This window comes from Chinchilla lanigera, unplaced genomic scaffold (genome assembly GCF_000276665.1).
Source record: "Chinchilla lanigera isolate Chin_1 unplaced genomic scaffold, ChiLan1.0 scaffold00003, whole genome shotgun sequence".
In the NCBI taxonomy this organism is placed as follows: domain Eukaryota; kingdom Metazoa; phylum Chordata; class Mammalia; order Rodentia; family Chinchillidae; genus Chinchilla; species Chinchilla lanigera.
In genome coordinates this window covers 51,030,757-51,044,568 of record NW_004955404.1, presented here as the reverse complement: position 1 = coordinate 51,044,568, position 13,812 = coordinate 51,030,757, and the positions used below count along the sequence as shown (strand labels likewise).

The 13,812-nt window shown below is 39.4% G+C and overlaps 1 non-coding gene across 1 annotated transcript; it reads left to right on the top strand.

Moving 5' to 3' along the window:
- Positions 1-10: 10 nt before the first annotated feature.
- On the top strand, positions 11-82 carry Trnae-uuc. The gene has a single exon. It is a non-coding gene; the product is annotated as a tRNA-Glu (tRNA).
- Positions 83-13,812: the final 13,730 nt, after the last annotated feature.

The window sequence follows — 13,812 nt, the reverse complement described above, 5'->3', positions numbered from 1 at the left end:
CCACAACGCTTCCCATATGGTCTAGCGGTTAGGATTCCTGGTTTTCACCCAGGCGGCCCGGGTTCGACTCCCGGTATGGGAATGGCCTTCTGTTTTTAAAACTGCACTTGGGCAGCCGAGTTACTTAATTTTCAGTGGCTTTGGCTAACTTCTCTGCAACCCTGGAAGACTGAGTTTGTGAAAAACTGGTTTGGTGTGGATTTTGGTGGCGCCTTCGGCGGGGCCGCAGCCGTGGGAGCTCGGAGCGCCCGGCAGTGCGGGCGGGGGTTTCACTTTCTCCCGGCTGCTCCCCGCCCCGCCTGCCCCGCGCGTAGTTTTCCAGAGGCTCGGGGGTGATGATTAACTCCGGCCCGGCTGATCCCCTCCCCGTCCGCCTCGAAGGCCCACACCCAGCTGGGCCGCCGCTCTGACTCCCCGGGAGGTGCGGGGCGGGGGTGCCCTCCCGGGGCGTCCCGTGGCCCTTGCAGAGATCGGACCATGGGGCGCGTGCGAGACCCCCTCTGGAGTACCCCTCGGGTCGCACCGTCCTTCCGGCCTGCTCTACCTCTGGATCACCCCAGTGGCTGCGTGCGTCCGGCCGGCCCGCTTGACACTCGCCCTCCCACCCCTGTAAAGCAGCCACAGTGAACTACATAGCAGAAAAATACCACTGTGATGAGATGCCTTTAAAGAAGGAATTGACTTTCCAAAAAGACTAATGATTAGTGGAGGTGGAGCTTGGAAGAGAGAAATTGGCCAGAGACGGGGAGGGGATGTTATAACAAAGTTTCACTGTATTTTTAAATATAGAAGCCCTGTGTTTATTACAAAGAAGGGGCAGCTGTGTCAGCAACATGTGAGCCGTAAATGAAACAAAAGCGTTATCTTAAATGCAAGTTGAGAGTAGAAAATAGGGGCAGCTATAATGTTTAGTCTATCAGGTCTCTGGAAAGAAAGACGGAAAAAATGACTTTTGAGGATAGGTTCTAGTCAGAGTCCTTACTAAGAGCAGAAGTTTTGGTTGTGTGTTCTTATTTTATAGCTTTAAATACACAGTTTGAAAATATTTGTTAATGTTATCTGTACAATTAAGAATTAGCTTTACTTTCTGTAAAAAAGCACGAACAAATTGCCACAATTAAAACCAATTTAAAGCCAGGCGTGGTGGCGTACGCCCGTAATCCCAGCACTTGGGAGGCAGAGGTAGGAGGATCATTGCGAGTTTGAGACCAGCCTGGGCTACAAAGTGACCTCAAGGCCAGCCTGAACTGCATAGCCGAGACCCTGTCTCAAAACGACCCCCCAAAAAAGCAATTTAAATCATCTTCATGAATTTAAATATTCTGATCATTTGCTACACGCCATGTGCCATCAGATGCTTTTGAAGTTAGTGATATTCGGATCTGTTTTGTTAGTAGCTGCTAGGTAGAATACTGAATGTAATCACATTGTGACTCTTGTGGTTACTTTGTGACCTCGTGGAGCTCTTTCGTCTCTGTACTTTAGAGCCATAAGTTCTTGGTAATATGTGTTAATCACAAACTTTAGATGGAGGTGCAGGAATTATTGACCAGTTTTTAAATAGGTAATGAAAGTGAAAGCGTTTCATTTAAATAAGGAGTGGTGTAGTGTTATTAAAGACTTTACTAAAGAATTACGTTTGAAGTTGGAAAGAAATCTACCTTGTCTCTACAGAGGGCAGAATTTTTGTAATGACTTCGTGTTGTAGTAAATGGTGCTAAAATGGATGTTACTTTAAAAGAAGCACTCAGTGCTTGTAACTAGTCATAGGACTGTGTATACATGGGGTGAGGTGAAGAGAATATTAGGTAACAACATCCTCCTACAAGACAGGGGTGGTGTGTTGTAGTTGTGTACCAGGTGGGGCATGTAACATCAGAGATACACAGTTGCTCCTGGAGCACACAGGGAGGGAATGAGTCGTGCTGTGGGAAAGCACCCTGGAGAGAAGAGCAGAGGAGGGAAGGGTGTTTGCCTTGGGCCTTGAAGAACTGGTTGGATTTCTCGTGGCGGGGAATGTGAGCCATGGCTGAGGTGGAGGGAGAAGGAGTACCGGGAGGCTTCCAAGTGGTCTGGTTTGGCAGGAGCACAGAGTGCCTGGAGGCAGAGGCATGACAGGTCAAGCTGGGAACTTAGAAAGGAATTTTAACCTGGTCACTTTGACTAGGTAACAGGTTCTTTTATCAAGGAGCGACCTTTTTATGTCACTGGAATTTTTAAAAACCCCTCTTTGAAAAGCCTGAACGTAGATACATATAGCTGTAATATGTGAAGAATCTTTTTTAAGAAGATTCAAATAATACAGAAACAAGGAGATTGTTCTTGTTCTATAAGACTCAGTGTGTACATTTGGAACCCTCATACGCTGCTAGTGGAAATGTGGACTGGTACAGTCACATTGGAAAAGTTAGGTAGTTCTTTAAAATGTTAGACACAGTGGTACCATATGACCCAGCATTTCCATTGCTAGGTTAAATGAAACATATGCCTGCACCAAAACTTGTACACAGATGTTTATAGTATCATGCAAAAAGTGAAGCAGCCTAAATGTCCATCAACTGATGAATGAATAAATTGTGTATACATACTAGGGAATATTATTTGCCAATAAAAAGGAGTGAAGTACTGATGCATACCACCACATGGATGAGTTTGAAGAACATTGTATACTATCATTGTATCTATCATTGTATATGTATATACTACTGTATATACTATTGTTGTATACTCAACCAGTGGCCTGCAGGCCATTTGCCCCCCCCTTTTTTTTTTTGTCTCTTTGAGACAGGGTTTTAGTATACAATTTAGGCTGGCCTTGAACTCAAAGCAGTCCTCCTGCCTCAGCCTTCTGAGTGCTGGGATTATAGGCATGTGCCACCATGCCTGGCTGCTCTCCTTTTTTATAATGTTGTGGATATATATGTATAATTTTTATATAGTAACTGTGCTGTGTACTTTATATATGGCCCAGAGTAATTCCTCTTTACTCGGTTTACCTGGGCAAGCCAAAAGATTGGGCATGCCAGCAAGAACATGACTTTCTTAAATAAATTTTTTCTTTTTTGCCTTTTTGATACAGTGTCTTGCTATGGAGTTCAGGCTGACCTTGAGCGCACTTTGTGGCCCAGGCTGGTCTCGAACTTGCAACGATCCTCCTGCCACAGCCTCCCAAGTGTTGGGATTACAGGCATGCACCATCATGCCCCGCAAGAGCATGGCATTGAGTAAAAGAAGCGCTAGGCATTTTCATTTTTCTGAGTGCAGTGATGCATGACTGTAATCCCAGCACTTTTGGAGGCTGAGGCATGAGGGTCACAAGACCCCACCTCAAAATAATAACAGAAGGGCTGGGGAGGGGTTGGAGAGGGGCTGGGGATTTAGCTCGGCGGCACAGCGCCTGCCTGGCAAGCGCAAGGTTGTGAGTTCGATTCCTGGTACTGGAAGAAAAACAAAAACCAAGCAAAAGGACTGGGGATATAGATCAGTGTGAAGGCCTTGGGTTCAGTTTCCAGTAGTGAAAAAAAATTGTATGATTACATTTATATAAGATATATGGAATAAAGAAATATATAGAGAAATAGCATTAGTAGTTGCCTTAGATTAGAAAGAGAGTGGGAGGGTGCCTGCTAATGTAGGTACAATTAGGGTGACTAAAAGTGATGGTTGTGTACCTCTATATAAATATGGTGAAAAACATTGAATTGTGTTTACTTCAAATATACTTCATGATATATCTCAGAAAGAGTTAAAGATTGAAGCAGTAAAAAGGATTAGAATATTTTATTTGTAGATTTTACAGTTAGCCTTTGGTTATTACAAACTTTAATGATGGAATGACAGTGAAGCTCTCATTTCTAGGTAATGTCAAGAATAAAGCAGGTGCTCTGTAAATAAGAATGGAAGCAGTTAGATACAAATAGCACGTTACAATGCACAGTGTGATACACACTCAGAGGGGGCCAAATCAAGGGTCAGTCTCCAAAATTCACACCATTTGTGTGAGCAGTGGGAAAGGCCACTCCTGGAGGCTGCCTTTGAGGTGACTTAGAAGGCTGGTTCAACTTTTGTTGGTTGTAGGAGGGAGGGAACAAGGCATTCAGAGGAAGCAGACAGAAGCAGAGGTGCTTTAACGGTTGCTAGCACATTTTGGCTGAGCTGAGAGAACAAGTAGGATAGGAAAGGGAAACAGGGCTGCAGAAATAGATTAGGGAACAATGTCAGTGCTCTGGCAGATCTGTGATGGTCTTTCCTCATACCCGCTCCCCAGTCCAAACTCCTGCCTCAGCCAGCCACAACTTACTTTGGAGGATGCTCACCCCCTTACCTATGCCTGTGGGCTTTGGCCCCTAACCTTGATGGACTGCCCTGTCAAAAGTGTAATTTCAGAGTGGGGCCCTCGAGTTCTTCCTTCTGTATCACCAGACTTGGAGCAGTGCATGGCACCTGATGAACATTCAGGGAACATTTGAGTAATTAAATGAATTAAAATCAAGGTCTGTTCAAAGCAGTTTGTTTTACAGATGTTTTTGACTCTTGACAAAGATTTTGAAAGGACCTAAAATTGTGGACTAAGGAGTTTTACTTAGCTTGGAAAAGGGATTTCTGGTAAAATGGTTGCTCGGACGGAATTAATTCAGTGGTCCAGTGCAGGATGAAGTCGTGGGTGGAAGGCTTATTCCTGTAGTGTCTGTCTGCACCTTCCCATTCTGTTTCTGTTCCCGCTCTACTAGATGCGGCCCTGACCAACGCTGAGGTCTCTTGCAGTATAGTAGTCTCCTAACAGCTCTCCTTGGGTTTAGTCTTTCTATAAATAGGGTGATGGCAGCAGAGTAGAAAGGGAAAGATCCCCAAGAGGGTCACTGAGGAAATAATTTAAGATGCCAGAGAGTAAAAACTTCTAAAACAAAATAGGAAAGTTATGAAGCACAGACATTTGGGGGGAAGACAGGATATTTTGTTCTTAGGGTTGGTCAGATATTATATTTCTTGCCTGTGTGTCTTTTTGAACGCTGAAATTGTACACTGAATCCAGTCACAAGGTTAAGACTATGAGACTGCCACCCTGTGGACAATGTAACTTAGAACTAAACACCTCAAGAGTTACAGGAAAGCTTCCTGTATTTGAAATTCCTTATTTTGTAACTGGCTATGGTTCTTTAGCATTGGTGTGTAAGGTTATGCTTACTAAAATAGAAGGCTGGGCCACTTGTTTTCCAAACTGTTTCTGAGGCTTTTAAATAAAGGGAATGTAAAATACGACCAATAGCTTTAAAAAATTGTACAGAAATTTAAGAACACTTTTAGATGGTATACTTCTTTGTTCCAGAAATTTCATATGCAAGAGCTTGTTTTTTTAAAACACTGGCATGTAGGCCTATTGTGAAATGACCTTCACTTGTACTGGATTTTTTAAAAATCTTGTTTTATAGTGCATATGATGTCCTCGGTATGTTACATTTCACGACTAATATGTGAAAACTGGAGGAGAGGGTAAGTGAATTGTTTCAACATTTTTTTTTTGGTACCAGGAATCCAACTCAGGACCTTGTGCTTGTCGGGCAGGCATTGTGCCACTGAGCTATATCCCTGGCCCTAAGAACTTTTACTAAAACTGGCTCTACAAAAAATGAGGAAGAGGCCAGGGGTATAGCTCAGTGGCACAAGCACAAGGTCCCGAGTTCGATTCCTAGCACCAAAAAAAAAAAAAAAAAAAAAAGAAATTGCAAAAAAGACATGTATTTAGACAAAGTCTAAGGTAAAATATGAAAAAGAAAAACAACGAGGAAACAGCTGGGGAGCAAGCACAAGGTCCTGATTTTGATTCCCAGTACCAAAAAAAAAAATTCTTCATGCTTTAATGCATGACCTTAAGGGTACTTACATAAATGAGTTTGGATTATGTTGTGTGTTAATTATCCAGAAGGGTAGTGTGCTCACAGATTAAAAAATCAAAATGAAATGGTAATTATGAAAGACTGACCTTGCTCTCTGCAACTCAAGAAATGGTTCAGTCTTGGAGCTGGCAAAATAACTGTTCCAGCAGATGAGCTGTTTAAAGTTATAATGTTGTAAGTGGCTTACACCCTTGAATTCTCTGAGGTGTTATTTAGTGCTTGGAATTTGTGTCACCATGAAGCAGAAGTGGGTTGAAGTAGCATTTGAGGTTGACAGCTGTGCACTCTGATACCCAGGATCATGAGAATGGATTAAATGAATCCCTTTCCCTTAGGTTACCTGAAACCTGGGCTTAGGGATGGTGCACTTTGATACTGGAGTGATTGTTAAATGTAATGTTAATGATATTTAATATTCAGATATTTCTCAGTCAGTTTTTCTAAAAAGTATGTAGCATGACAAACATAATAAGCTTTAAATGTTTTTATTTAACTTTCACAAAGTAAATGTGTGAGATTGTAGGTGACTTTTCAAAATTATTTTTTGCTACCTATGTATTTTCTATCTGTAGTCAACATACACAGTTTAATTTTAGACTGTAATAAAAGTGCCAGTGTTTAACTGGGTATGGTGACACTTTCCTCTGGACCCATCAGGCTGAGTGAGGAAGGAAGGCTGACTGAGCCAGGAGTTCAAGACCAGCAAGGACAACATAGCAAGACATGGTCTAAAAAAAAGTTTTTATGGGTTCACAAAGTATACTGCCATTTTAAAAAATAGTTTGAATACAGTAACCTTTAGGAAAGTGGCATGGTGGCACAGGCCTATAATCCCAGCGCTTTTGGGGGCCAAGGCTACAGTTAGGAGGGCAAATTTGAGCCCAGCCTGGACAATTTAGTGACTTAGCAAGACCTTGCCTCTCAAAATTACAAAAAAAAGAGACGATTTAAAGTACTTTATGGTCTGCTTCTTTTCTAGGTATGGCATTGGAATAAAGAACCAATAAAATAGAGATATTTTTATGTTTTCTAATTTCTTTTAATGGTTTTATTATCCTAGCCTTTTAAAAACTGCAAATGACATTGAACTTTATATAAAGTAGCTTTTAAGTCAGAAGTGATAGCTTCCCAGTTCACTGGGAAGCTGAGGGAATGGAATTCAAGCCCAGCCGAGGCAATTTAGTTAATTTAGTTGTTTTTCACAGAGTTCTTCCCATTTTATGCTATATAATGGTAACTACTTTAGGATTATTGGTAGTATCCCTTTCACTTTTCACATATGGGTTCATTTTTACCAATGCAAGTAATAAAGCATTTTGTTCTTTGAAAAATAATTCTAGGAATTTTGATAAAGCAATAAGAATTTAATAAGTTTTGTGTGGATTTTTTTTTTCTTGGTACTGGCAGTCAAACACAGGGGTACTCTAACACTGAGTTGTGTCCTTAACCATTTTTATTTTTATTTTAAAGAGAAAAAAAATTGAAATTTTATTTTAAAGAGGAAAAAAAATTTTTATTTTAGAGAGAAAAAATTGAAAATGCAAGATAATAGGAGGGTAACAAGGGTTAATACATTGCACATTGTTATCTTTAAATTAGTTACTTAAAGTACAAGATATTGGCATTTAATTGTTTCAACAATATTAGCATAGATCTTTCTTTTCAATGAGCTAAGAGAAATTAGTAGTATAACTATCTTAACTATTATATATGTATATATATAAATATTTATTTTTTTGCTTTTCCCTTCTTTTGTCCATTCCCTCATCCCAGTTTCTCTTTCCTTTTGAAGTTTCTTCCCATTTTATAATATCTATTGTACATTTTGGATCTTATTTACTCTTAACTTCTCACACTAGGGAAACAATACAATGTTTACACATGTGCATCTGGTTTATTTCACTTATGAATATGTTCTCCGGTTGTGTTATGATTTGTGTCTAGATGTCCCCCCAAAACCTCATGCAGTCACGGGTGTAGGCTTTTAGAGTTTGTGGTTGATTTATGGTCCAATGCTGGGATTATGGGTGTGAGTGCTACACCTACCCTGGGGCAGGTAGTTTGCATACAGTATAAGGGAAGGAAAGAGACTTGTTTTCTCTCTCCTCCCTTTCTGCTCTTGTTGCTTTTGCAGTTCTCCTGTCAACCATAAACTTGCCCTCTGCCATGTGCCGCTCTGCATTGGAGCCAGCTGATTATGAACTGAAAACTGCACAAACTGTGAGCATAAACCTTTCCTCCTTTAAACTTGGGTATCAGGTATTTTGTCTCAGTAATAAGAGCAAAGTAAACTGAGACAAGTTGCATCCATTTACCTATAAAAGTCTCAAGTTTAACCTTCTTTATGGCTGAGTAGTATTGAATTTATAAAAAGACTGTATCTTTTTTATCCATTTCTTGATCAATGGGCATTTGTTTGTTTCTGAGATCTAGTTATTACAAATTGTGCTGCTATAAACATGGGTGCACATATATCACTGTGATATGGTATTTTTAATTCTTCTGGGAAAACACCCACAAGGGGAAAGGCTGGGTCAAGTGGGACTTCCAGTCTTTGTTTGCTGAAGAATGTCCACACTGATTTCCACAGTGGTTGTACCAGTCTACACTCCCACCAACAGTAGAGAAGGGTTCCCTTTTCCCTGCAGCCCCTCCAGCATTTTTTATTGGTTGATTTCTAGATAATAGCCATTCTTTTTAGGGTGAGATGGGATCTCAGAGTTGTTTTAATTTGCATCTCTCAAATGACCAGTGATGTTGAATATTTTTTCATATATTTATTTGCTGTTTGTATTTCTTCATCAGGGAAGTGCGTATTCATTTCAGATGCCCGTTTTTGGAATGGGTCTTTAAATTTGGGAAGTCTGATTTTTTTGAGTTCTTTGTATGTTCTTGATAGTAATCCTTTGTCTGAGGAACAGCTGGCAAACATTTTTTTTCCTCACATTGTGGGTTGTCTCTTCACTCTGTTGGTGGTTTTTCTGCTATGCAAAAACTTTTTAATAAGATGAGATCCTAGTTTTTGATTCTTTGTGATAGTTCCTGTGTGATTGGGTTTTTATTCATAAAGTCTTTGCCTATACCAATATCTTTAAGCTTTTTACCTATTCTATCTTCTAGTAAATTTAATGTTTCTGTTTTAATATTTAGATCAATCCTCTTTGAATTTAGTTTAGTGAATGGTGAAAAATATGGGTCCAATTTTAATCTTTGCCCCTTGCATAGCCAGCTTTTACAGCACCATTTATTAAAGAGGCTGTCTTTTTCCAGTGAATGTATTTGGCATCTTTATCAAAGAGAAGGTGGCTGAGTATGTCTGGAGTTGTTTCTGCATTTTCTAATGTGTTCCATTGATCTTCAGGTCTGTTTCTTTGCCAGTATTATGCTGTTTTTATCACAGTAGCTTGACAGTATAATTCCAAGTCAGGGATTGTGATGCCTTTGTTGCCCAGAATTGCCTTTGTTATTCCCTCTGTCTCTTGTGGTTCCAAATGAATTTTAGGATTGTTTTCTCTAATTCTGTGAGATATACTATTGGAGTTTTGATTGGAATTGCACTAAATCTACATAACAGTTTTGGAAGTATGGTCATTTTCACTATATTGATTCTTCCTACTGAAGAGCATGGGGTATCTTTTCATTTTCTGGTACCCGCTTCAATCTCCTTTTTCAGAGTACTGTAGTTTTCAATGTAGAGGTCTTTTACTTCCTTTGTTAGATTGATTCCTAGGTATTTCATTTTTTGGATGCTATTGTGAAGGGTATTGTTTTCCTAATTTCTCTCTCTGTGAGTTTGTTATTCATGTACAGGAATGCTATTGATTTCTGAGTGTTGACTTTGTGTCCAGCTGTGCTACTGAATTTATTTGTTAAATCTAGCAGTTTTTTAGTGGACTGTTAGGGGTCTTCTATGTAGAGTATCGTGTTGTCTAACCTAACCACTTTTATTTATTTATTTATTTTTGAGACAGCTCTTTCCAAATTCCTTGAACTTTCAATTCTCCTTAGTTAGAGTAGCTAGAATTACAGATGTTTGCAACTCTACCCAGTAGAATTTTAATATTTTTAAATGCATACTATTCACTGTTAAATAAATATCTTTGTTTTAAAACTTTTTGGTACTTTTAGATATTTGGGTAAGTACTTGGTCTAGTGACTTTTAGATCGTAGAGACCTGTGAGATTGTCATAAGTCTTTATTTGTACTTTAATCTTTTAATTTAAATCTCTTTTTTGTATTCAAAATCTATAGAGACCAGAATACATTTTTTATTTATGATGCATTCAGTATTTCTCTGTGTGAAGCTTTTTATCTCTCCCCAATTTAATCATTTTAATTCAACTTTCCAAGGTCACAATGGGATTTGTTTTACCCCATTGTTCATAACATTTATATTTATCACCAATACTCTCTCATGCTGCAGGACACAGATGACTCTTAACTAGAAAGTCTGGGACCTGTCTCTGAATCACCCAGTTGTAAGAACGGATGGGTATGTTAGGGAAAGGCACAGCCTCAGGCACAGTCGACAGGGAAAGTGTTGAGTGTTCAGGTTCATAGGTAGAAGGAGAATAGTTTGGAAATGAAAGCCTACTTTGGAGGGCAGTACACAGAGATGAGGATGGCGTGTATCAGGTCATATAAGATATTGTAGGCTGTAGTAAAATATTTTAAATTTTATTCTAAGTAGAGTAGGCTAATAATGCTTTCTTTCTTTCTTTCTTTCTTTCTTTCCCCCCCTCTCTTTGTATGACAGCTTGAACTCTCTATGTAGCCCAGGCTGACTTTGAAATCAGGGCAATCTAGCTTCAGCCTCCAGAGTGCTGGGATTCCAGGCAGGTGCCACAGCACCTGGTTTGATGGGTTTTAAGTAGGGAGTAAGGAGAAAAAATATGTACTTAAATGTTGGAGGAAAAAGTGGTTAATTATATCCAGATGGTATACAGTATCAGTCACCAGTGTATAGCCTGTTAATGTGGAAAAACGTACTTAAAGAGTCCATTTAAGGGAATTGCCAAGGATGGTGGAGCATAGATAGTTTTTAACCTTTATATTTTGACTTGGTAGTTTGAAGCCCCAGACATGGGCAGATTTGCCTAGAGAGAGCCTGCAGTGGGGGCACAACTTGGAGCTGTTAGGACCTCCAGTGCTGAGTAGTGAGGAAGTGTGGCAGGGAAAGCTGAGGAAGAGCAGGAGAGCATAGCCTGGCTTCAGGGAAGACAAGGAGGTATTTCTGAAAGTGTTAATTGGATTTAGTCCTATGAGATTGTTGACTTTTAAGTAGAAAAAATTTAGAGTCCTAACAGGGGCAGGGTTAGAGTGAGCTGAAAAATGAGTGGGAGTAGAAGAGAGAGAATTTTGAGTTAGTTTGGCTGTGAAGTGGAGTGAGAAGGAACGGTAATTGGGACTGGCCTGTATGTGACATTCAATAACCAACCTGTGCTTTTCTAAAGGGAGAAATTGAATTTAAAACACTTTACACATGTCTATGAAATATTTGAAAAGTACACATTCTGCTGATGACTCCTTTAACAGGGTGTACAAACTAAAAGTGTGGCTTTTCCATTTAGCTATCGGTTGGTCTATTGCTGGAGGGTCCCAGGCCATTTTCTTTGAGCTGAGCCTGCTGTTGGTGCTCCATGCTGTATCTTATGTTTTACTTGCCCATAATACATTGTCAAGGATTTTTAGTTTTGATTTTTTAAAAGTCAAGTGAGGATTCTATTTTTTTTTGTAAAACTTTTGCTGAATTTTGGCAAATGTGTTTAAAATAGTTGTCTGGACTTCTTGTCATTGTTTTTCCCCTACTTATCCTTTGCCTTAGCTTCAATCATGGTGCTTTTTAAATTTAGGGAGCCATATTTCATTCATTTCCTTTACTTTTTTTCTGCTTAAAGTGCCATAGCTAGAAAGGCGTTCCTTACCTTTTTTTTTGTTTGTTTGTTTCCTGAGACAGGTTCTTGCTATGTAGTTTAGGCTGTCCCTGAACTCACCATGTAGGCCAGGCTGGCCTCAAATTTGTGGCAATCCTTATGTCTCAGCCTCCCAAGTGCTGGGATTACCCTGGGATTACAGGTATGGGCCACTACACTGGCTCCTTATCAATTATTATATCAATGTCTATCTATGTTTTTTTTGGGGGGGCGTTAAAAAAATTGAAATCTCTAATTGGAATAATGTGATACAAAGGATTTTAGAAAAATGGTTAGCAGATCTTCCATCTGTGATATTTTTTTTTCCACATAAACTGGAATATGTTTTTATTGATGCTTTTTATTGTAACCTAAGTTTTTATATACTTTTACCTCTTCTAAAAATATCCTATTCTATTTATTCTTAACATTTACTTAGTTGAAATAACTTGGTAAGACATACCCTCCTCACCATTCTTTTTTCTGTTTTTAAAGGTTTTATAATTTCATAGTTTTTTTTTTTTTTTTTAGATTTGTTGTATGAACTCTAGCAGAATCTTGAAGGATAGGCAGAAAATGTAGTGGGGAAAAAAGCAAAAGCAGAGAGGTTGATAAATCTTGAGAGTTTACTAACTTCTAATTGTATCAGTTTTTAATCTGTGTAGCAGATTGTATTTGCGTATTTTATTATCCTTAAATAAATGTGGGGAATGTTCGTTGAGGTTATTCAAATTACATTCTAAAGTTCAAGATATTTTTAAGGCTTTAAAAATTTGAGATGTTATAAAAAGGGCATAAGGTTCTGAAGTGAGTAAGGATTTAAATCGTGGCTTTATATTTACTAATCATGTGTCCTTAGACAAGTTACAATTTTTGAGCAGCTAGATGTATTTTGTGATTCTGTTGCTGGACTTCGTGATTATTGTGATTCGGGTTGACTGAGCTGGTACTCCACATATAAGTTAGGTTGGTTCATTCACATGGGGAGGGCCGCTCCATGTGGCTCTCATAGTCCAGTGTAGAAAAAAAGGGTTGCAAAGCGTGTACATGCTTGTAATCCCAGCACTTTGGAGGCTGAGGCAGAAGGATCGTTTTGAGTTCGAGACCAGCCTGGGCTACAACATGAGCTCCAGGCTGACCTGAACTGCATAGTGAGACCTTGTCTCTAAAAAATACACAAACAAATAAATAAAGATAATCATCAGTTAAAACAAAAAGGTTACAGTAACAAGAGAGGACAAGGCCATATGTGCTGACATTTTGAAGCTTCTCCTTGTGTTATATTTGTTACTTCATTGGCCAAATGGTTTACTTAGGGTGGTGAAGAAGACTGTAAGTTCTGTTGCATGCAGATAGAGAACAGTGAACAAACCAGCAGCCAGTATTGTGTCAGTATTGCGACAGGAAGTAAAGGAGTTAGCTCTGGACATCTAACAGAAAAGTTCTCTAGACTGTGAGAACAGTTTGTACAAAGACTTAAGGAGAAAGAATGCTTGAGGTTCCTGGGACTACAAGGGAGGATCAAGCAGGAAGTGCTAAGATAAAATCATCATAAACCTTTATTAACTGCTGTCCTTGTAAGCAGTTAATAAAGATTTTAATTTTGTGTGAAAAGAGGAGCTGGGAGAGAGCTTTAAAGCAGGGGAGTACTGTGATCTGACGTATCTTTTAAAGGAAGTACTTTTGACTGCTCTTTTGAGACTAGTTTACAGGAGGGAGGGATGATAAAAGCAAGAAGCTACTTCTCTTGCTTCAGTGATGTAGGGGCGAGATGATTAAAGCTTGGAGTGTGATATCAGCAATAAAAGTAAGTCTTAACAGGGTTTTTCTTTTTTTTTTTGAGACAGAGTCTCACACTGTAGTGTAGGCTGCCCTTGAACTCATGCGATCCTCCTGCCTAAACCTCCCGGGTGCTGGGACCACAGAGGGCACCACCATACCCAGCATTAACAGGGTTTTGTGTATGTTTTGAAAATTGTTTGAGGGCTGGGAATGTAGCTCAGCCG